Source organism: Pleurodeles waltl, chromosome 5, assembly GCF_031143425.1.
Source record: "Pleurodeles waltl isolate 20211129_DDA chromosome 5, aPleWal1.hap1.20221129, whole genome shotgun sequence".
Taxonomy (NCBI): Eukaryota; Metazoa; Chordata; class Amphibia; order Caudata; family Salamandridae; genus Pleurodeles; species Pleurodeles waltl.
This window is the reverse complement of record NC_090444.1, coordinates 429,403,074-429,425,999: the sequence shown is the minus strand read 5'-3', so window position 1 is coordinate 429,425,999 and position 22,926 is coordinate 429,403,074. Positions and strand designations below refer to the sequence as shown.

The window sequence follows — 22,926 nt, the reverse complement described above, 5'->3', positions numbered from 1 at the left end:
GCAACTGTGTTGGAGACAGCCTACTGCGCATGTGTGTTTGGCCAGCCTGAAACAGCCAGACAAACATACATGTGCAGTGAGGGGGATTGCTGAGCACTACCCCTCACTTCTCCTCATCCCAGATGCCCCACCACTTTCACAACGAGGGGATAAGAAACATAGTTTATTATCCCCTCGTTTTGAAAGATTTGCAGCTTCTGCTGCTGGTTGGGAGGAGGGGTTGGGGAGGGGCAGGCGGTGGCGATGCTCTTCCGCCCTAACGGAGGAGCCACCCCTGTGTATTTTAATTGAGACTGCCTCGCCAACAATCATCCCCTGCACAGCTGTACAACAAAAAGAAAATATTGACGCTTTGTTGTAAATAAAATGATACAAGGAGATGTTAAAAACAATCCATTTATTGGGTCATAAAATAAACAAGGTACAGTTTTGGCACTACGCTGTAGAGTAGTTACATATCGATACTGTGAAGTCTACACAAGGATCTCTACTGTGCTTCAAGTTTGTGCTGAGGCGCTAGCTCAGAGATATGTATTTAAAAATAAATGCATTGTTTCCCTGCAAGGAAAAAGTTGCACAGTTAAATAAACAATAGGGCACTCCTCAAAATGGCAAACTCATTTCTGTGCATGAATGAAGTACATGGCAATACGGAAATCTGTCGCATCGTATCTGGTGATGCTTGCATTCACAGCAGAATACAAAATTGTTGCAATAAAATAAGAAAAAATACATAATGACAAAAATTAAATCCAACCTAAATATTTCTGCCTCTGCAAATAGAATTGTTGTCTAAGTAAAATAATTTACAAAACAGATAATGGCATCAGATCTTTTACAAAGTCAAAACCACTGAAGCTGTACAGTCTATTTGTATATTTTTAATTAATCACACAATGGTGTTTTATGCAAAAGTTTGTAATATGTACAGTGTCCGGCCCCAAAAAAATACTACAGAGCATATAATTCTTTACAGCTATGAAACATATAAAACATGCCAAACAGCCGATAAGTTGTTTGACTTCAAGTGAGGTTTCAGGCAAAAAAAACATATATGACGAAATTCTCAGCACTTCCCCGATCACGTTGTTTGAATTCAATTCTAACCATTTAGAAATGAGAGTTTGGGATCAGTCACTAGATTACACACTTGCTGAGTGCATTTTTCCAACTGGAACCAATACATTGTCCGCACTCGTCTCCAGTACGTTTTGCTTCAATGAGTAGACATAATCATCCAATCAGGCAACAGAATAGCAAAATGTAATAAAATCAGCTTGTAAGAAACTCATTTTGAGCTTCACATTTTTTTGCATAGGAATTCGTTTTCTTTTTCGTCTTTGCATAGCCTGCACACAAAAAAAAAAAAGTTAGAAATTATGAGTACAGGAATTCGTATATACATTTTCTACATCTCAAAGAAACAGAACAACAAGTTGCTTATCTGTAGTAACGCTCTTTCTGGTGGGACCAGAGGTCCCGGACTTCCCAGGACAGTCCCGGTATCCCGATAGTTCTCTTTAAATAAGTGTCCCGGTTTTTAGGACAAAGGTCAGTTCATTAAATAAATGTCACGGTTGTTGGGAGAGATGTGAGATCATCTAGGGAAGCATGAATTAAAGGTATGCTCTCCTTTAACAGACGCCTACAAAGTATGAAATAAGTAAAGTCATTTATCTGTTACTGTCAGGCAACACAGTCCCCTGCCTGCTCCCAGCAGAGGGGGGGGGGGGGTCAGGGGGGGATGAAGGCTGATGGGGGTAGGATGGGGTGGCATGGTGCGAGGTCAAACCATAGCTAATTTTATATACGTAGCCTTGTAAATATGTGTGTTTCTAATTGGGGTGAGGGCTTGGTTAACCGCCGAAGATGGCGGCTGTGTATTTCTGAGGCTCCGGCCGGGTGCCTGAGAATTCACCACTATCCATCAATAATCCGAATGGAAAGCAACTCATAATATCGTCGGATTTCGACTCTGCCTGTGTTGCTGTAATATACCCCATGTCGACTTGCATAGCCTAGACTGAGCTGCTCCCCGAGGACATATGCTGTAAGAAAGCCTATATCATGGGGTTGGAGGGGGACCCATTGCCTACAGAGAGACATTCGAGCAGCTCCCATGAGGAAGAAGATGTGGCTGATGTAGGAAGAATAGGAACACATCATATACATCACATACATACAAACATAAGTTCCCAAATCCCAATACAAACATTTTAGGCTAGGGATAGTTGTAAACTAATGTAAGTAGTGAAAGGCTTATTACAGAACATGCTAAAAAAAGACAGACTGTGGGTTCAATGAAAAGGAAGGTCATATTTAGGACAAACAAACACTTAATACTTAGGAAACTTATACACATGCTGCATTGTTAAGTTAGCTGAGCTGAAACACACAAGAGGCCCAAGCCACATTAGAATGAGAGTTTTTCTTTAAAGCTGCACCAACTGTCGCTTTCAAAATCTTCACTTAGCACGAACAGGGTGGAACAAATGGGTGTATACTGACTTAGCACAAGGGTCCTAAAAACCACAAGTCATTCATATCTTGGTGAGGGGAACTGTGTAAGGGTCAGATAAGCATTTGCACAAGTCAGGGCTACAGTGAGAATCATGTAACATATAATCACTTGTTGTGCAGAAAAGACAGAGATGCAGAATGACGTCAATGTTACTTACCCACCCATGAGGTGACCAATAATCGTGCATGTGCTCTTGTCAAGAGGTACCTCTCCCCTATTATCTTATCTGTACTGCTTGTTCTTGCTTACGTCAATGCTGAACTTGTCAGCATAGTTTTTTGTGGTTTTTTCAGTATAAATATCACTGCTTGTGAACTAGAACTTTGAACTTCAGTCATGGCCTCTATGTTGAGACTGCCTGTTGTTCCCAGCTGAAAATTGATTAAACCTATATTACTGTGTCAAATTGATCTGTCTAATTTTATTAACAGATTTCCTTCTAACATATTGGCCAGCTAAGCCAGGAGCTCTGCTTTGATCTCACCAACTGCTGGACTGTGTGCCCTGCCTGTCTCCACATGGTGATTTGTGCACTTTTTAAAGAGGTACGGGAGATGCCAACATTTAAGTAAAAATCTCTGATTTCGTGGGGACAGATGTGACTCGGGTATTGGTAGTGAGGTAGAAAAGTACAAGGTCTGTTCCTTTTATTTTATAAAGACATTTACAATTTTGACACTGTATTGTGTATAATTTTGATGTTTGCATGCAAGATTGTGTATGAATTGATACTATATTAAGGGATCTCGGTGGTAAGTCCGGAAGATACAGGGAAGTTGACTAAGTAAGTCAAAAGTGGTCAAGAGTAGTGTTGGACTTGAAGCTGAGCAATCAGTGTATGTTCTAAAGAACACTCAAGTCAACCTAACCCAGACCTTAAGTCTGGAAGTCACAATTTGTAGTTGCAAACAGTGAAAAGTTGTCCCCTATATGAATCTGGAGGGAAGTGACCAGGAGTATTTTGTTTGCCCTAGTATGAAATTAAGAATGACTGTGTATGTATATGCATGTATAGATAGAAATGTGGCCACATAATAATGTCAATATATAAGTTTATGTTATTTAGTGTATAATTTAGGAATAGGTATCAGACCTCCTATTCTTATGAAGGTTAAGTTAAAATAGTATACTCAAAAGTAAAGTAATTGACTGGATTGAGCAAATGTCCCAAAAAAGACAACTAATTAATTCCACATCCCTGAATTAATTATTCATTTTTATAACGGTCAGGCTGTCACCCTCTAAAACAGAACTGACCTTAGTAGACCAGTAATATCAATACCATAGAATCATTTATTTTTAAGTCAAAAGTTTATGAAGGTCTAGATATTTATAGTATATCACCTCTAGGCCCTAAAACAACCTACATTGACATAAGAGAAATACCTGCTAGACAATTATAAATAATTATTCAAAGAACTAATATAAGGACTTTGTCCTCCAAGTTAAATGTAGTGTAGTAGCCTCATGAACCCCATAACAAATACTGAAACTACCAACTATTATCCCCATTATGAAACTATAGAGCCTTAAGATTGGAGGCAAGATGAATTATCAAACAGTATAGACTGGGACATTTATACATATCTTGAGGGTATACAAATAGAAGAAGAATTACCAGCTACTATACATACAAATATATTTAACTACCTTTCAGATAGATGTGAACCGGACCTTTGCATAATTAGAATAAAAGAGTTTGTTTTGAAATCTACAAAACCTGTTGCAGTTGTCTTTCCAAGAGTGAGGCACCCCTTTGAAGGCCTCTAAAATATTCCGTTTAATTTTTCATGTGTGACACTGGTGCCACCTTGTGGCCAGAAAGTGAATAAATTGAAGTCACTGCAATTTTTCAGTGGAACCATGGGCAACAGTCACGTGAATTCCCTGCAATAACAGACTCATATTTAGCATTAGACCTCCTACTGTATGCATTTGTTAGGGACCTCCCAGTGTGGAATTTAGGATATGAGTAACTTACAAACATGTATATATATCACAATAACATTATTGTTTGTTGTGTCAGGCAAACAAACCACTTAGGCCACACATAAATGCACCTACCTAATATATATATATAAATGAACAAAGTCTTTCAGAGATTAGGGATATATATATCTGATGTTCACCTTCACAGCCTAGTAACAGTTTATGTAAAGTCTGGAAATAACCCAGGAAGTAAATAGAAGTGCATTTAGAGTGTAAACCATATAGTTCAAAAGGATAAAGTTCACTAAACAGACATAGGGTCTCCTTTAGAACACATGGTTTAAGTGTTCTCAGGAGACAAGGACAGGATAGGAAAATACTGTAAGGAATGGCACAAAGCAACATTAAAACTTACACATGCGTGGTCTAAAGAGGGCACATTTGATAATACAACAATAGAACACATGGCCACCTTCCTACAGAGTACATTCAAGGGAAATAAACTAGAGAAAAGGAAGATCACACTAGACCTATGGAGGGTCTTTTGTGAAACAAATATGAATGAGTCAAAGACAAAGCCTCAGACCCTCCCTTTGGCTCCTCCACCCCCCTATCAGGACGTGCAATTAAGGTTAGACAGGGCATGTATACGATGCAACCTGGTACCCCACACTCTCTACCCACCTCTTCACATCCCCCTGCTGTGGGATATACAGACCAATCTTTTTCTGAACATAGAGAATATGTCCACCCATCTCCATGTCCTCAAATGGCCAGTACACCACTGGAAATGTTAGGTGTGGACAGTACTTAATACATAGGGACAGTAGATGCCCCATTTACACTTCATTTAGAGGACGAGATGTCCCCCCACTAGGAAAAATGAAGGTATACCTAATGAGGGGTCAAAAGAGGCACAGAGAATGAATGGGGCTAGAAAAAAAGAAGGTGTTTTGCAAAACCCAAGTACCAACATTAAAAATGAGACAAGAAGGTTAGCTTACACACCAGAAAGTCCTCCCATAGAGTGCTGAAGGTTCATGCACCTGGGGGCAGAGGAGAATAGTGTAGGCAAGGGGGTCACAGTGCAGGAAGATGGACAGATAGACCAAAGAGCGACTTGGGAAAAGGAGGAAGGGCCCTTGAGGCAGTCAAGGGCCCTCACTGGGGCACAAATGATTGAACAAGAAGGACTAGAGGACACAGTCTCCACACACAGCAGCTTAGGTGAGGAAGATCTGGATTTAGAAAAATCCTACAAAGGATCAGAGGGGGCATTAGATAACATCACTGAACATGTTAAAAGAATGTCCCTTCTTGAGGACCATAATAGGGAACAGTCACAATATGCCTGTGAGGGAGAAGAAAACAATAAAACAGGACAGACTTTACAAAAGAAGCCAAGAGAATTACAGAGATTAGTATTTGATGGGACGCATGCACGCTCATATAAGAGAAAGGGAACATTTGATATGGCAGGAAAAATGTCACTGAGGAAATACATGACACATGCATTCCCTGCATGCTCTGGCAATAATTTGACACCCAATGAAATAGTAGCTCAGTATGAAAACAGTTGGTATAATGTTGACCCTTTTACTGACAACCTAGCAGGTTGGACAGAAGGACTGGCATCACAGATGACACCATGGCCGCGAGAGGGTTCCTTTGAACCCAGAGACATGGCTAATGCAAAAATTTGCATTTTTCAGGGCACAGGGGATCCTTACTGGGATTATCTCTATATGCAGAAAAGTCTAAGAGTGTGGAAGAAATATGCTTGTAAGTATGACTCTTGTTATCCTACTGGCAATAGGACTACAGTCCTGTCACAACTGCCCTTGATATTCAAGGGCCCAGGGGCGCCTCAGTATATATCATGGCCCCAGATGGACAAAGAAAATCTTTAAAAACAGTTGCCACAACTTGCTTAGGGTGCTGGGAAATGGATAGCAGCTCTGGAAAAACATACTGCTGGGATTACTCTTGCAATAGGGGACATTAAGAGTTTACTAAGTTCCCTTATAGGAGATGAAACAGACCTACTGTTCACAAAGGCAGGAGTAAAGGATGTGACATTCAACAACCCAAAATGTGAACCCTTTAATAGAGTAAGGGGAATTGTTTGGAAACAACTGAGAAAAATGCACCCAGACAGGCCAGACATTGGGTCCCTTATGGCACAAACAATGCAGCCAAATGAGGACCCAGCCCAATTCCTTAGCAGACTGAAGGAAAAATGGACACAGGAAGTGGGGGAGAGTTGGGATGTAACTGGACAGAATGCAATACTATTTTACAATATAGTGAAAAAGGGTCTGCCAACTGAAGTGCAGGATACATTAGATAATATAATGGCCTTAGAGGCCAAACCATAGATAGAGGTACAAGCACACATAATACATTTTTGTAAGAAGAGACAAGAAAAGGAAAAGAGCGAGAAAGATAAAATAGAGAAAGCAGCAGCTAAATTGGCCCAGCAGGAACTGGCTAAGAAAACAGAGGAAGGAATTGCCACTGCCACCACCCAGTTAGCTGCAGTGTCCCTGGGAGTGCCCCCTTCAGGCACCCCAATGCAACCCTACCAGTATGCCCAGAGAAGCAATAACAGGAATAATGGAAGAGGAGGGCGAGGAAGGTTTGGGGGAAATAGAGTAAACACATTCCAGAGTGGATAGACATGCCTCTATTGCAAGATGACAGGGCATTTCATTAGAGACTGTAGGTATAAAAAGGAAGATGAACTTAGCAACCAGACTAGGGCAAATTATGGCCAACAAATGGCACCGTCTGGTGGCATTGTAGCACAACCTGCCACAAGCCCTCAAGTGATATATCTCCCACAGCCCCAAATACAACTGCAGCCTCAACCACAGATACAGCCTTAGCAGTTCCAGCAATCAGTGCCCCAAATACAGTTTGGGCCACAGCAGACAGTGCAGCCCACCTTGCAGCACCAGAACTTACAAGGAGGGGTAACTGTCAGGGGAGGAAACCCATTCCAGCAAAACTACATGGGAGGATATGCCCAATGAAGGTGCCCAAGGAGAAGTCTCAAGTGTCCAGTCTTATCGGTAACCCACAGGCCAGAAGAGGAACCCACTGTGACGGCAGCCATTAATGACAAGGAGTACACCTTTCTCATTGACACTGGGGCCACTAGGTCCTGTACTCGTGAGAGGAGACTGCCATTGTCAAATTTATCAATGGACACACAGGGGTTCTCTGGGGCTGTAATGAGGGTTCCATTCACTAAACCTGTGGAGATGGAAATAGGGGGAAGGTATGTTGATGGATGTTTCTTATTCTCCCCAAATGTACCAGCTAATCTGCTAGGACGTGATCTCATGGCAAAATTAAACAGGACTATTCACTTTGAAGAGGATGGGACTATGATCTGTTCAACACCTGGAGTATCTAGTACACGCATCATGACAATGGTTACACACCCCCCAGATGGTAACCAAGTTACAGCCAGACCTGTAGACATTTTAGCTTTTACTAGAGCAGTGTACACCATCATAGCAGAAACACCGGAACTGACAGGGAAGCTAGTTGAATTACCCAAGAGCTTTCTCTTTAGACGACAGGTCCCCTATTTTGAAATATTAGACAAAGACCTCATTCTGGAAATAGAGGACCTATGGGACACTGATGGCAAGTGACCACACTGATGTGATGTGGGCATGTGTCATCTTTTATGATCCCAACATGCAGTTGGGCGACATATCAGATGACTATTTGTTTGCCGATGACCTCAGAAGGACAGAGATTGTTTTTCAAAACAGTGTACCTCTATGCACCACATTGGAGACAAGGCCTGTGATACCAATAAATGTCTCCAGTTCTATCGAAGATAATGACCTTGCGCAGTTACCCTCCAACTTGTGGACAAAAGGCCCTTATGATGTAGGCCCCGTCCGCACAGCGGACCATTCAGAATAATTTTGAAGGAAGGAGCAATACTACCAAGAGTGAGACAATACCCTCTATCCAAAGAAGCAGAGGAGGGCATTGCACCTGTTATACAGGCATTGGTGGAGCAGGGAGTCATACCTAGGTGTATCTTCCTGCAACACCCCAATTTACCCTATAAGGAAGGCCAAGGGAAATATGTGCCGCATGATTCAAGACCTGCGCCCCCTTAATGACATAGTGATACCAGAATTTCCTGTAGTACCTGACCCTTCCATCATCCTAACCAACATACCCCAAGATGCTAAATACTTTTCAGTCACAGACTTGAAGAATGCATTTTTCAGCATTCCCCTGCACCAAGACAGTCACTATTTGACTGCATTTTCCTATCGGGGTTCATAGTACCTTCATTCCCGATTACCCCAAGGGTAATGTGAGTCCCCTAGTGTCTTTAACACGACGGTCAAGAATGACCTCACCAATTTTCAATGTGACAGCTCAGTGTTGTCGTATGTCGATGACCTACTGATCTATAGTCCAGCAGAGGAGCAGTGTAGAAAGGACACTGTGTCCCTGTTGTGCACCTTTGCTCAAAGAGGTTACAAGGTGGACAGGGACAAATTACAGTACTGCCAGAAAGAAGTTCAATACTTGGGGCAACTACTGTCAGCATCAGGCTGCCGAATTATGCCCGGGAGAGCAGAATCCATTCGGCAGAGACAGAGCCTGGGACTGTGAAAGGAATGCAGAAGTTCCTAGGCTTATGTAATTATGTCGGACAAAGGGTTTTTGACTACAGTACTTTAATATCCCCACTGCTTGCATCTATCAAACAGGCGGAAACACAGAAAGACAGGATAACATGGACTACAGAGATGGAACAAACCTTCAGTAAGCCAAAAACAGAGATAACAAATGCACCAGTGTTAGGAACACCAGACTACAACAAAGAGTTTTTTCTTTTTTGCCACTGTAATGACCAGGTGATGACGGCTGTTCTCACCCAAAAGTATCCTTTAGGCCACAAACCAATTGCATATTTTAGTGGCGTACTTGATTCTGTCATGAAAAGCAATTAGCCTTGTGAACAAGCACTAGCCACAGCAGCCTTTGCAGAAAAGAAAAGTTCCCACATTGTCATGGGTGCACCTCTGACACAGTATGCTGAACATGCTGTGTTTGCAATAATTCAGAAAGCTAAAACACTAACAACACAGAGAGTATCAGGCTATGAGATAATATTATCATTACCACCCTTGAAGGCGGTTAAATGCCACATAGTCAATCCTTCTACATTCTTTGCACACCCCATTTCAGACACTGACGATGATGCCCATGATTGTGCCACATATACTCCAGATGAGTGTAGCCAAGCAACAGAAGACCCCATTCCAGGTAGTGTTGTATATTTTGTGGATGGGTCTTCCACAATAGATCAGGACACAGGGGTGAGACATATAGGTGCTGCAGTGGTCAGAGCGATGCAGCACAACTCTTCAGACACACTGCAGATAACCGAACAGATAACTTTGCCATCTCAATATTCAGCCCAGCCTGCTGAATTAGTAGCTTTAGTGGCAGCCCTCAAACAAGGGGAAGGAGAAACAATAACAGTATACTCTGATTCAGCCTATGTTACTACAACAGTGCATTCCAGCATTATACGGTGGAACAGACGGGGAATTCTCAAGTCTGATGGAAGCCCTGTCATGCACTGCCCCCTTTTAGAGGACTTTCTACAAGCTTTAACACTGCCACATGCAGTTGCAGTAGTGAAATGCCCAGCCCACACTAATGAGCAGGATTTTGTGTCCCATGGAAATGCTCTGGCTGATTGGGTAGCCAAAGATGCAGCAACATGCCCTCTTAGAGACACACATACCACAGTTTTGTTAGCTAGTGAAACACTGACACCTTCAGACCCTTTGAATGCATCCAGACATTACACAGAGACAGCTCATCTGCATATAAGAGAGATACAAGAAAATGCCCCAGAGCATGAGAAACAGTTGTGGGAAGCCAGGGGATGCACAAAAACAGGAACAGATTTAATATACAGACAAATGTCAACAGGGAAGCCTGTCATGCCCCAAGCATTGCTACTGATAGCTCTAAACCAGCTACATCTTCCTTCACATACTGCTAGAGACAATATGTCCCTCCAAATACGTCAGGATTGGTTTGTCCCTAACTTACATGAGATGATTACAATGTACATACACACCTGCACAGTGTGCCAGCAGTTTTCACCAAGTCCCACCTCTAAGGTAATAGCTTCCACAATTCCTCGCCCACAAGGTTTCTTTAAGGAACTGCACATTGATTACACTGATAAGATCAACAGATGCAATCATTATCGCTTTCTTTTAGTTGCAGTCTGCCCATTCTCAAGGTGGATTGAAGCAGGACCTTGTGTTCACTGTAATGCCAAGTCTGCTGCTAATTTTGTGATCCGTGAGGTAATACCGCGGTGGGGTGTCCCTGATGGGATCAGATCCGACAATGGCACCCACTCCGACGACAATATATTTTCACACCTCACCACCTTGTTAGGAATAACACACAAATTGTCCTCAGCTTATCATCCGCAAAGCAATGGAATTGTGGAGCGCCTTAATGGCCTCCTCAAGAACAAAATAAGTAAACTATGTGTGACATTGAAAAAGAAATGGCTATATTGCCTCCCTTTAGCACTCTTTGCTTTGAGAAATACCACAGGATCAGATCACCATTTGATTCCTCATCAAATAGTGACAGGTAGAACAATGAGCACCTTTGTGCCATCAACTATACATAAGTTGGAGACTGAGAGTGCACCTGAAGTTGTACAAACTGAAATGAATGAATACATGTCTGAGCTAACCAAAGTTTCAAAGTTCATCTCTAAACAGGTTACACGTGCAGCCAAGAAGCGTGACCACACATCTCCTGTAAAGGATCAACAAACAAAAAAACCTTTTGGAACTTTAGTATATATTAGCAATTTTGTCAGAAAGTGGAAGGACTTCAAATTCAATGGACCCTTCCCAGTGACAGACAGCACGACTACAGCAGTGAAAGTCCAAGACCACAAACCGTGGTACCACCTCCAGGACATCCGCCTGGCCCTGACCATGCCGCCATCCATCCCTTTGGACACTGAGCAGGAAAAAGAGGGAGGAGAACAGGGGAAGCAACCGGAGTAAAGCCTCCCTCTAAAGCTCCAATATTAGACAATTCTTCTTTCCAGTTATGTATTTTGTTTGTTTTTCCTCCTCGGTGCACTGATATTGATGTTTTAGCCCTTGGATATATATATATTTTTTATCCTAAATTAATTATTACACACATTGATAATGATATTGACCATCACCCTCTCCATACTGCTTTGTTTGATAATATGTGGTATCAGCACATGCATAGTATAGGTACATCCACGTCCAACACCAGTTGTTATGTATGTTCTCTCATCCCCCAGGCTGCTGGAGTAGATAGATTGCATCTCCCAAAAGAGGTATCCCCAAACATTACACATTGTCTCCTGCAACTATTTTTATGCAGAATGAGAGCACAGCTACAACCAACTCACGTTAGTCCTGTTACTGCACTAGTTAACACAACTAGATTTGACACCACCCCAGAAGTCCTACAAGTCCTGACAGGAAAACAAGAGATAATGGAAGAGATATCAAAAATGAAGAAAGCAGGGCAAAAAAGGTCTCACCCAGATTGGGGAAAAAGAGGTATTACATCAAGGTATTTTTGGAAGGTCTTACCCATCATCTGAATGTAGTAACTATTTAGCTAAACCCCTGCCCCCAGATTGCTCAGGCAGGCCAGTTCTTAGTATCACAGGATCAGTATTTGCCCATGATAAATGGCATACAGAGGCCAAGGTCATATGTAGAGCAATATCATTATGGAATGGCACTGAGACACAAGGTCCACTAAGTTTTAATAAGATAATAGGCCAATGTCAGGAAATATGGGATGCGAACATACAGAGATATACATGGACAGGAACTACCATACACCCTAGAATAGCAATGAAATTAGCACAGTTTTCTCTTTGTTTCAGAGGGAATGGGACAGTGAAGGTGGGGAGTAACCTCAACTGCAACATCACCACCTACAACACTGATTTGCAGGGTGGCACCTCCAGCCTGATGGATCATTACTGGATGTGTGGGGCCCGGCTCCACATGCAACTACAGCCGAACTGCAATGGCCTCTGCTCCCTAGTGACTTTGCACACCCCCTCCCTGGTGATACCAAGTGTGGACATCTCTCAGTTACATGGCCATCCCATGAGCCATCCAACAACCTTGCTTCACCATTACCGGACAAAGCAAGCTGCTGAGTTTTTTGGTACTGCAGTGTGGAAAGACGCTCCACAGGAACATGGACTATTTAATGATGCCCAAATCTTTTTTGGTAGCATCCTACCATTTATTCAGGCAAAAGCAACTGCACGCTGGCTGCAGATCACACGCTTTGAATTTATGAAGACCATAAATGTAACCGAAGATGGGTTCAATGCTATGAAGGAAGAACTCCGAGCCCTTAGGCCGATGGCAATGCAACACAGATATGTACTTGATTTAATGACGGCCATGGAAGGAGGAGCGTGTAACAAGATTGGATCGGCCTGTTGTACTTATGTGCCGGCCAATGATGCAGACAATGGGACATTAACTCAGGCCATTCAGACATTGCATGATCTACAAAAGGGGGGTGCCCCTGATGGGTGGTTCGAGGGCTGGGTCGAATGGGTGCCGACCTGGATGTCGGGGTTGTTCAAGGCCTTGTTGCGCCTCTGATCGTGTTGTTGCTCTTGATGTGTCTTATTTTTCAGGTAATAGCATTTTGCAAAAGGATGACAGCTAAATTGTGAGGGACAGAGTAGTGGGTATGTGGTGATTCCCCTAGTTTCATCGGTAGATGGGAAGGTAGGAAAAGTAGTTGAATAATCAACTAGAGGGGGGAATGACGTAGGAAGAATAGGAACACATCATATACATCACATACATACAAACAGAGGTTCCCAGATCCTAAAACAAACATTTTAGGCTAGGGATAGTTGTAAACTAAGGTAAGTAGTGAAGAACAAGTTACTTACCTTCGATAACGAGGTATCTGATAGAGACTTCTAGCTGCAGCTTCCTTACCTTAGAATTCCCTGGCGTCAGCTTCGAATCTGCAGTTTTTTCTGAGCAGTACCCTGCGCGCGCGCCGTCGGGTGTCGTCGTTTGGATCCGCGTGGTTGACCAGCTCCGCGTGTGTCGTCAGCGTCGTTGGAGCCGTCTATGACGTCACGGTTGTCTATATAGACGATGTCTCGGCGTGGGGTCAGCAGGGGCCCCTTCGGATTCGACGCCGGCGGCTTCGGCCTCAGAGCCGTTGGGGACCCCAGGATCCGATACCAGATCCAGACCAGCGCCGGTCTCTCACAGTCGGCCTCCTTCGGCACCGGGTCCGACGTCGATGATTCCACCACCGGCGCCCACCGGTGGCAGCCCCATCCTTATTCCGGATGATCCGGAGCCGGAGCGATGTCGACTCCGACTTCGACTGAGCCAATTCGGCCCAGATCATTGTCTGAGCATTATTTGGAACAGCCAGACGCAGGAGAGGAATGGGAGGGGTCTGAGGACCCTTTAGAATCTGGATTGCAACAGGACTGGTATGAGGATCTAGGGGAGGCCAGTGGACTGGAAACGTCTCCAGATACTGGTATGCTCTCTCCTCCTAATATGGCTACGGAGGAGGATGCTTCTTTTGCTTTGGTGGTGCGTAGGGCAGCTGAGGTCTTGGACCTAGATTTGCCTACGGTGCCAGTCAGGACGAATATCCTGACAGAAGTGCTTCAGCCGGGGGTGTCAACATCAGAGCCGTTGTTGCCCTTCAATGAGGCTCTTACAGACGTACTTCTGGGTACGTGGTCCAAACCCAGCACAGGGGCTCCTGTGAATAGGACGGTGGGCCGCCGCCATAGACCCGCTCCCAGCGACCCTAGTTTCCTGACTCAACACCTCACTCCTGAGAGCTTGGTTGTCCAAGCCTCAACTTCCCGTGGTGCCTTCTCTTCCGCTCCCCCGGATAGGGAATCCAAGAGGCTGGATCAGCTTGGGAAGAAGATGTTTTCTTCCACCAGCCTGGCATTGAGGTCCGTAAACACCTCTTGCCTATTGGGCCGTTATTCCCATACTTTATGGGATACGGTGGCGCAAGTGCTGCCCCAGGTCCCGGAGGGCGTACGTGACACTCTCCCCCAGGCTGTCAAGGATGGGAGAGATGCAGCCAAGTTTACTAGTTGTAAACTAATGTAAGTAGTGAAAGGCTTAATACATGACATGCTAAAAAAAGACAGACTTTGGGTTCAATAGAAAAGGCAGGTCATATTTAGGGCAAACAAACACTTATTACTTAGGAAATTTATACACAAGCTGCATTGTTAAGTTAGCTGTGCTGAAACACACAAGAGGCCCAAGCCACATTAGAATGAGAGTTTTTCTTTAAAGCGGCACCAACTGTCGCTTTTAAAATCTTCACTTAGCACGAACAGGGTGTAACAAAAGGGTGTATCCTGCCTTAGCACAAGGGTCCTAAAAACCACAAGTCATTCATATCTTGGTGAGGGGAACTGTGTAAGGGTCAGATAAGCATGTGCACAAGTCAGGGCTACCGTGAGCATCATGTAACATATAATCACGTTGTGCAGAAAAGATAGAGATGCAGAATGACGCCAATGTTACTTACCCACCCATGAGGTGACCAATAATCGTGCATGTGCTCTTGTCAAGAGGTACCTCTCCCCTATTATCTTATCTGTACTGCTTGTTCGTGCTTACGTCAATGCTGAACTTGTCAGCATAGTTTTTTGTGGTTTTTACAGTATAAATACCACTGCTTGTGAACTAGAACTTTGAACTTCAGTCATGGCCTCTATGTTGAGACTGCCTGTTGTTCCCAGCTGAAAATTTATTAAACCTATATTACTGTGTCAAATTGATCTGTCTAATTTTATTTACAGATTTCATTCTAACATGGCCACCAGGGAGCTGTTGTTGAGCAGTGGGACCGCGGATATGCAGAGCTACGTGGAGGACCAGCAGCAGCCGGACCTAGGTAACAGAGAAGCACTGCAGCAATGCGATTCCAGCCTCACCCCTTCCCCCGATGGTTCTCAGGAAGCAGCTTCACTAAATAAATAAAAAGAAGGATGGGCCTGCTGGAGAAGGTACTCTAACTGCCCTATTTGTAAGAAGCTGAAATAGACGGAAAGTGACTAGCTGTGGACACAGCAAGGATGCATGTTCTCCTTGGGGCCTTGGACCACCCAAGGCACCAACGCGTCCGAGGCTGCCTGACTCGGAATCAGAGCTTCCACACGGCGCTACCTATCTGTGAGGACCAACCAGGGTGTACAAGAAGCACTGTTTCCTGCCTAGATTTGGGATATTTTACAACAGAGGTGTTTGTGGGACAGCATGAAGGCTCCTTAAGGCTCTGTAAGAATTGCTGCCTTCCCCCACACATGGACATATGAACAAGCATTCATGTTGAGAGACCTCTTTCCCAACCCCCCAACTCTCTGAATAGCTGATTAGTTGTGGAGTGAAGAGTATTTTTTTGTGAGAGGCTTCTAAATTGTATACTTCTATGCTATCATACTCTACAAGTCCCAATGTGTTTGTAAGTGGACTGGATGTGTGGAACTGTTATGTTGTTTTAGAGACAACACCTCTTCTCTCAAACAACGCCATGGCCCTTACCTGATCAATTGATTACCTGTTCTGCTGGGAACGTGGAGGCGTCCATGAGAAGTGAAAATCCCTACTATCTACGGTACTCAACTTGACTGGGGGCAAAATATTTTTTACACTGCTGTGAAGCCTTGCATTTAAGGGTGCCATGACTTGCTAAACAGTGGTAATTTCAATTAAGTAACTAAGGGTGCTCTCCCCCAAGCCTGTGATAACCTTTGTCATTCACCAGTGAGCTTAAGGGTGACTGTGAAACTGACCAAGTAAGTTCCACCCCTACCCCCCTAATTCTCCCCAGTTGCTATACAGGTGGAGCTAGGGCAGACTGCCCTGAGTGAACGGCTGATGACTACTTCTAGGGCCGCAGCCCCGCCTCAGGGTGAGACACTTGGTGTCCTACTGTCTTACACAGCATCCAGCGCAGAAACAGCAGCATGGGTCGAACAAAACCCACCGCTCGCTCTCAAAACAAGGCTGAGAGCCCTAACAGCACAGCCAATTTGATGCCTCTACAACGCATACGATGGATGAATGTATACGGCTCAAGAATCTGGCTCCTACACAAGACAAGCTAGACTTAATACTCCACAAGATACAAGACTCCAGATCTGCAACTGAGCACTGTATCACCTTCCTTTCTACAGACTTGGGCATATTGTGTGATGACCACCATAAACTATGACAAAATATATGTGGTGGAAATCACACTATTAGAGCTGGCCCCCAAACAGCCTTCAAATGTAGCTGCCATAACAGACCTCCAGAGACAGTGTCAGTTATATCCAAGAGAGAGCGGAGGATGCAGATGGCCAGGCCCGCTGCAATAATATCCATATAGTGGGCCTTCCGGCGGCCACAGAAGGGTCTACCCAACAGTTCATTGAACAATGACTTCTAAAAACAGTTGCCCCTCAAGGCCTATTGTCTTTGTTTGTTGTGGAACGCGCCCATAGCGTCCCCACTCGCCGGTTACCCCCAGGAGCACCACCAAGACCTATTGTGGCCTGGATACTCAACGACAGGGACCAAGACCACCAACTACAAGGACCAAGCAGCTCCTATAAGGGCAGATATTGCCACAGTCTCACTATACCCTGACTACACACTGGAGGACCAGAAGTGACGTGGCATCTTCCATGTGATCAAGCTGAGACCTGAAGGACTTCAATACGTGCTACTATTTCCAGTCATGACTCATGCTCCTTATTCGTTGATGAAATAGAGGCGGCTCTGGACTGGTTGGAGTGGCAATACCCAACGGCGCATCGTCCACTCCCCCAGCTGAAGACACGTCGGATGGAGTTTGACTTACCTTGTAGGCTGCAACAGCAGAAGCGGTTGGTTTCCAAGGCGTTACCCTCCCCACAAAAGGGTCTGGAGGGAAGGGTGGCTGTGCTGTCTATGATGGCATCACTGAGTATACAGAAACGTCAGTCATCGCTGACGAGCTCCTCAGCATGCACAAATTATGACTCTAATGCCCAGTGCAGCCCTGTTCTCATCTGTTATACCACAGACTTCAGATATACTAATATAATCGCAAGGGAACACTCTCATTCATATTCATTGTACAAGTTACTTACCTTCGGTAACGAAGTACAAATTACTTACCTTTGGTAACAAAATATCTGGTAGAGACATATTCTAGTTGCAGATTGCTTACCTTTCAATTTCCCCAGGCGTCAGACTGGATCCGGAGATTTTTCTTTGAGCAGTACCTATGCGTGGCGTCGGTCGACTATTGGTGTCGTGCTTGTATACAGGCTCCACCCTGGCACGCTAACGTCTTTTTCTTTTCACGACTTTCCACGCCAGTAGCGTGGAGCCATGACGAACACAGAGTGGTGCGCCAAACCTAGGGCCCTTAAGGTAAAGTTCCTGTCCCTAGAAATCAGTTTGAGGTGTGGGGAGGATGGGCAGGTTGGAAAGGAATCTGCAACTAGAATATGTCTCTACCAGATATTTTGTTACCAAAGGTAAGGAGCCATCCCTTCGGACCTGATTGTCTAGGCAGTATTGTTTTGTAAAAGTGTGCAGAGATGCCCACGTTGCTGCCTGACAAATATCCAGGACTGGAACACCCCGTGCTAGCGCTGTGGTAGCAGCAGTAGCTCTAGTGGAGTGAGCTCACAAACCTTCGGGAGGTTGCTTTTTAGCCAGACGGTAGCACATTTTGATGCATAGGAGTACCCATTGTGAAATGGTCCTCTTCTGCACCGCCTTCCCCTTCTTTGCACCCACATATCCCACAAAGAGTTGATCATCCACCCGGAAGTCTTTGGTATGATCAAGATAGAACGGCAACATTTTTTTTGGGTCCAGACAGTGGAGTCTCTCCTCTTCAGGAGAGGGATGTGGGGGTGCATAAAAGGTAGGCAAGGTGATGGACTGTCCGACATGGAAGGGTGTCACTACCTTAGGTAGAAAAGAAGCCCTTGTGCGAAGCACCACTTTCTCAGGATGTATGGCAAGTAAAGGTGGCTTAGATGACGGGCAGAAGTAATGGCAACTAAAAAGACACCCTTTATAGTTAAGAGCCGTAGAGGACAGTTGTGAAGCGGTTCAAACGGGATACACATAAGGTATGTTAAGACCAGGTCGAGATCCCATTGGAGCATGATGAATGGGATAGGAAAGAGATGTGTGAGGCCTTTAAGAAATCTCCCAACTATGGGAGATTTAGATAAGGAAGGCTGATCTGGTAACCTCAAGAAAGCAGAGATAGCAGAGAGATATCCCTTAAGAGCGCCCAAGGTGGAACCCTGCTGGGCAAGTGGAAGAATAAAGAGAAAAACTTGAGAAAGAGGAGCAGATAGAGGATCGACAGAATTGTCGATGCACCATGCCACAAATTTTTTCCAACAACAGGCATATACAGTTTTGGTTGAGGGATGCCTGGCTGCCAAGATAACGTCACAGACTTCAGGAGGCAGATCAACTGTCGCCACTCAATCTCCACACATGAAGCTGCAGCAATGACAAGTTCTGGTTGAGGACCCGGGGTCACTCTGGCGATGCAGGCAGGGCACAGGGGGGCTTCTCGGGCCAACCACAGACTGGGCAATGATAAGGGCGACCTGCTGGTCACTCCTGCACCGTTAGTCGGTTTCTCTCGAGCCTGTAGGCTGCGGGTGCAGTGCTTCTTCAAGGCGTCGGGTTCTTTTTTCCCGGGCAGTTGCGGTCAGGGGGAGACTCTGGATTATTTCTGCAGGCGTCGTTGTGGGGGTACAAGGAGGTCGTTTCAGGGTGTCCATGTCGTTAGAGTCACCTGGGGGTCCTTTTGGCAGTGTTGGTTCTTCTGGACAAGAACCTGGGGTGTCGGGTGCAGAGTGTTGGGGACTCACGCTTCCGGAGTGAGGCTTGAGTCTCTATCAACATGGTTGTTTCTTTGTTGTTTCAACAGTGCCGCTGTCCTCTGGAGTTTCTCAGTCCTTAGGGTTGCAGGGCAGTCGTCTGAGTCGCCAGAGGTCGCTGGTCCCGCTGGATGCGTCACTGTGCAGGTTCTTTGAATCTGGAGACAGGCCGGTGTAGCTGGGGCCAAGTCAGTTGTTGTCTCTGTCGTCTCTGCGGGGCTTTCAGGTCAGCAGTCCTTCTTCTTGCTTCAGGTCGTCGGGAATCTGTTTTTCTGGGCTCAGGGTCACCCCTAAATACTCAATTCAGGGCTGTGTTTAGGGCTGGATGGCAGTAGCCAATCACTACTGTCCATGAGGGTGGCTACACCCTCCTTGTGCCTCCTCCCTGTGGGGAGGGGAGCACATCCCTAATCCTATTGGGGGAAATCCTCCAAAGCAAGATGGAGGATTTTCTAAGGCAGGGGTCACCTCAGCTCAGGACACATTAGGGGCTGTCTTGGCTGGAGGGTGACTCCTCCGTGTTTTTCTCATTATCTCCTCCAGACTTGCCGCAGAAACTAGGGGCTGTGTACAGGGGGTGGGGATCTCCACTAGCTGGAGTGCACTGGGGCATTGTAACACAAAGCCTGAGCCTTTGAGGCTCACTGCTAGGTGTTACAGTTCCTGCAGGGGGGAGGTGTAAAGCACCTCCACCTAGTGCAGGCTTTGTTTCTGGCCTCAGAGAGCACAAAGGCTCTCACCCCAGGAGGACAGAAACTCGTCCCTCAGTGGCAGGCTGGCACAGACCAGTCAGGCCTGCACTGGAGGATTGGGTAAAATACAGGGGGTATCTCTAAGATGCCATCTGTGTGCATTGTTTAATAAATCCAACAGTGGCATCAGTGTGGGTTTATTATTCTGAGAAGTTTGATACCAAACTTCCCAGTATTCAGTGTAGCCATTATGGAACTGTGGAGTTCGTGTTGACAAACTACTTTTAAAAGTAGACAGTGCAAAAATCAACAGTTCTTGGGGGAGGTAAGTATTGGCTAGATTGTGAGGTAAGTAAGATACTTACAAGTCTCAGTTCCTGGGCATAGGCAGCCCACCGTTGGGGGTTCAAGGCAACCCCAAAGTTACCACACCAGCAGCTCAGGGCCGGTCAGGTGCAGAGGTCAAAGAGGTGCCCAAAACACATAGGCGCCTATGAAGAACAGGGGTGCTCCGGTTCCAGTCTGCCTACAGGTAAGGGAGGGCAGACCCGGTGGGTTTTGTAGAGCACTGGGGGGGACACAAGTAGGCACACAAAACACACCCTCAGCGGCACAGGGGCGGCCGGGTGCAGTGTGCAAAGCAGGCATCGAGTTTTGTATTGGATTCAATGGAGGGACCTGGGGTTCACTCTAGTGGTGCAGGCAGGTCACAAGGGGGCTTCTCTGGCCAACCACGGACTGGGCTAGGCAGAGGGTCACCTGATGGTCACTCCTGCACTGTGGTTCGGTTCCTTCTCGTCCTGGGGGCTGCGGGTGCAGTGCTTGGTTCAGGCGTCGGGTCCCTTGTTACAGGCAGTCGCGGTCAGGGGGAGTCTCTGTATTCTCTCTGCATTTGTCGCTATGGGGGTCCAGGGGGGTCGTCTCGGGCTACACACGAGGTCGCAGTCGCCTGGGAGTCCTCCCTGTGGTATTGGTTCTCTGGATCTCGAGCCGGTGGCGTTGGGTGCAGAGGGTGAAGTCTCATGATTCTGGCAGAAAAGTTGCAATATTGTTGCTGTTTGTTGAGCACAGCCGCTGCTCATGGGAGTTTCTTGGTCCTTAGGTTCAGGGCAGTCCTCTGAGGCTTCAGAGGTCGCTAATCCTGGTTGGATGCGTCACTGTTGCAGGTTTTCGAGTCAGGAGACAGGCCGGTAGGGCTGGGGCCAAAGCAGTTGTCATCTTCAGTCGTCTCTGCAGGGCTTTCAGGTCAGCAGTCCTTCTTGTTTCAGGTTGCAGGAATCTGATTTCCTGGGTTCTGGGGTGCCCCTAAATACTACATTTATGGGTGTGTTTAGGTCTGGGGGGCAGTAGCCAATGGCTACTGTCCTGGAGGGTGGCTACACCCTCTTTGTGCCTCCTCCCTGAGGGGAGAGGGGCACATCCCTAATCCTATTGGGGGATTCCTCCAAAACTAAGATGGAGGATTTCTAAAGGTCACCTCAGCTCAGGGCACCTTAGGGGCTGTCCTGACTGGTAGGTGACTCCTCCTTGTTTTTCTCATTATCTCCTCCAGACTTGCTGCCAAAAGTGGGTGCAGTGGCCAGAGGGGCAGGCATCTTCACTAGCTGGGATGCACTGTGGCACTCTAACAAAAGGTGTGAGCCTTTGAGGCTCACTGCCAGGTGTTACAGTTCCTGCAGGGGGAGGTGATAAGCACCTCCATCCAGTACAGGCTTTGTTCCTGGCCACAGAGTGACAAAGGTACTCACCCCATGTGGCCAGCAACTCGTCTGGTTGTGGCAGGCTGGCAGAACATGGTCAGCCTAACACTAGGAGTTGGACTGGTATGCAGGGGGCATCTCTAAGATGCCCTCTGGGTGCAATTTACAATACATTCCACACTGGCATCAGTGTGCATTTATTGTGCTCAGAAGTTTGATACCAAACTTCCCAGATTTCAGTGTAGCCATTATGGAACTGTGGAGTTTGTGTTTGACAGACTCCCAGACCATATACTCTTATGGCTACCCTGCACTTACAAAGTCTAAGGTTTTGCTTAGACACTGTAGGTGAACAGTGTTCATGCACATATGCCCTCACCTGTGGTATAGTGCACCCTGCCTTATGGCTGTAAGGCCTGCCCAGAGGGGTGACTTACCTATGCCACAGGCAGTGTGAGGTTGGCATGGCACTCTGAGGGGAGTGCCATGTCGAGTTAGTCATTTTCTCCCCACCAGCACACACAAAATGTGAGGCAGTGTGCATGTGCTGAGTGAGGGGCCCCCAGGGTGGCATAAAACATGCTGCAGCCCTTAGAGACTTTCCCTGGCATCAGGGCCCTTGGTACCAGGGGTACCATTTACAAGGGACTTATCTGAGTGCCAGGGCTGTGCCAATTGTGGAAGCAAAGGTACAGTTTAGGGAAAGAACACTGGTGCTGGGGCCTGGTTAGCAGGGTCCCAGCACACTTTTCAGTCAAGTCAGCATCAACATCAGGCAAAAAGTGGGGGGGCAACTGCAACAAGAAGCCATTTTCCTACAGACGCCATTCGTGATCTGCTATGCATTGACGGCTGAGTTTGTCTGCTCTGGCGTTCAGAGAGCCCGCCAGATGTTGAACCACCAGGGTAAAGTTCTGATGTGCCAGCCATGTCCATAGGCACAGTGCCTCCTGACAAAGGGTCCAGGACCCCACTTGACCCTGTTTGTTGCAGTACCACATGGCGGTCGTGTTGCCCGTGAACACTTGCATTACTTTCCCTTTGAGAGAGGAAAGAAATACTTTCAAC

At 45.9% G+C, this 22,926-nt stretch overlaps 1 protein-coding gene across 1 annotated transcript in view; it reads right to left on the bottom strand.

Moving 5' to 3' along the window:
* Positions 1-378: 378 nt before the first annotated feature.
* Positions 379-22,926, bottom strand: part of PSME4 (proteasome activator subunit 4) — a 1,396,200-nt gene continuing 1,373,652 nt past the window's right edge. The window contains exon 47 of the mRNA XM_069234194.1: positions 379-1,349. The gene's annotated coding sequence lies outside the window, so the exon portion shown is untranslated. The remainder of the gene's footprint in view (positions 1,350-22,926) is intronic.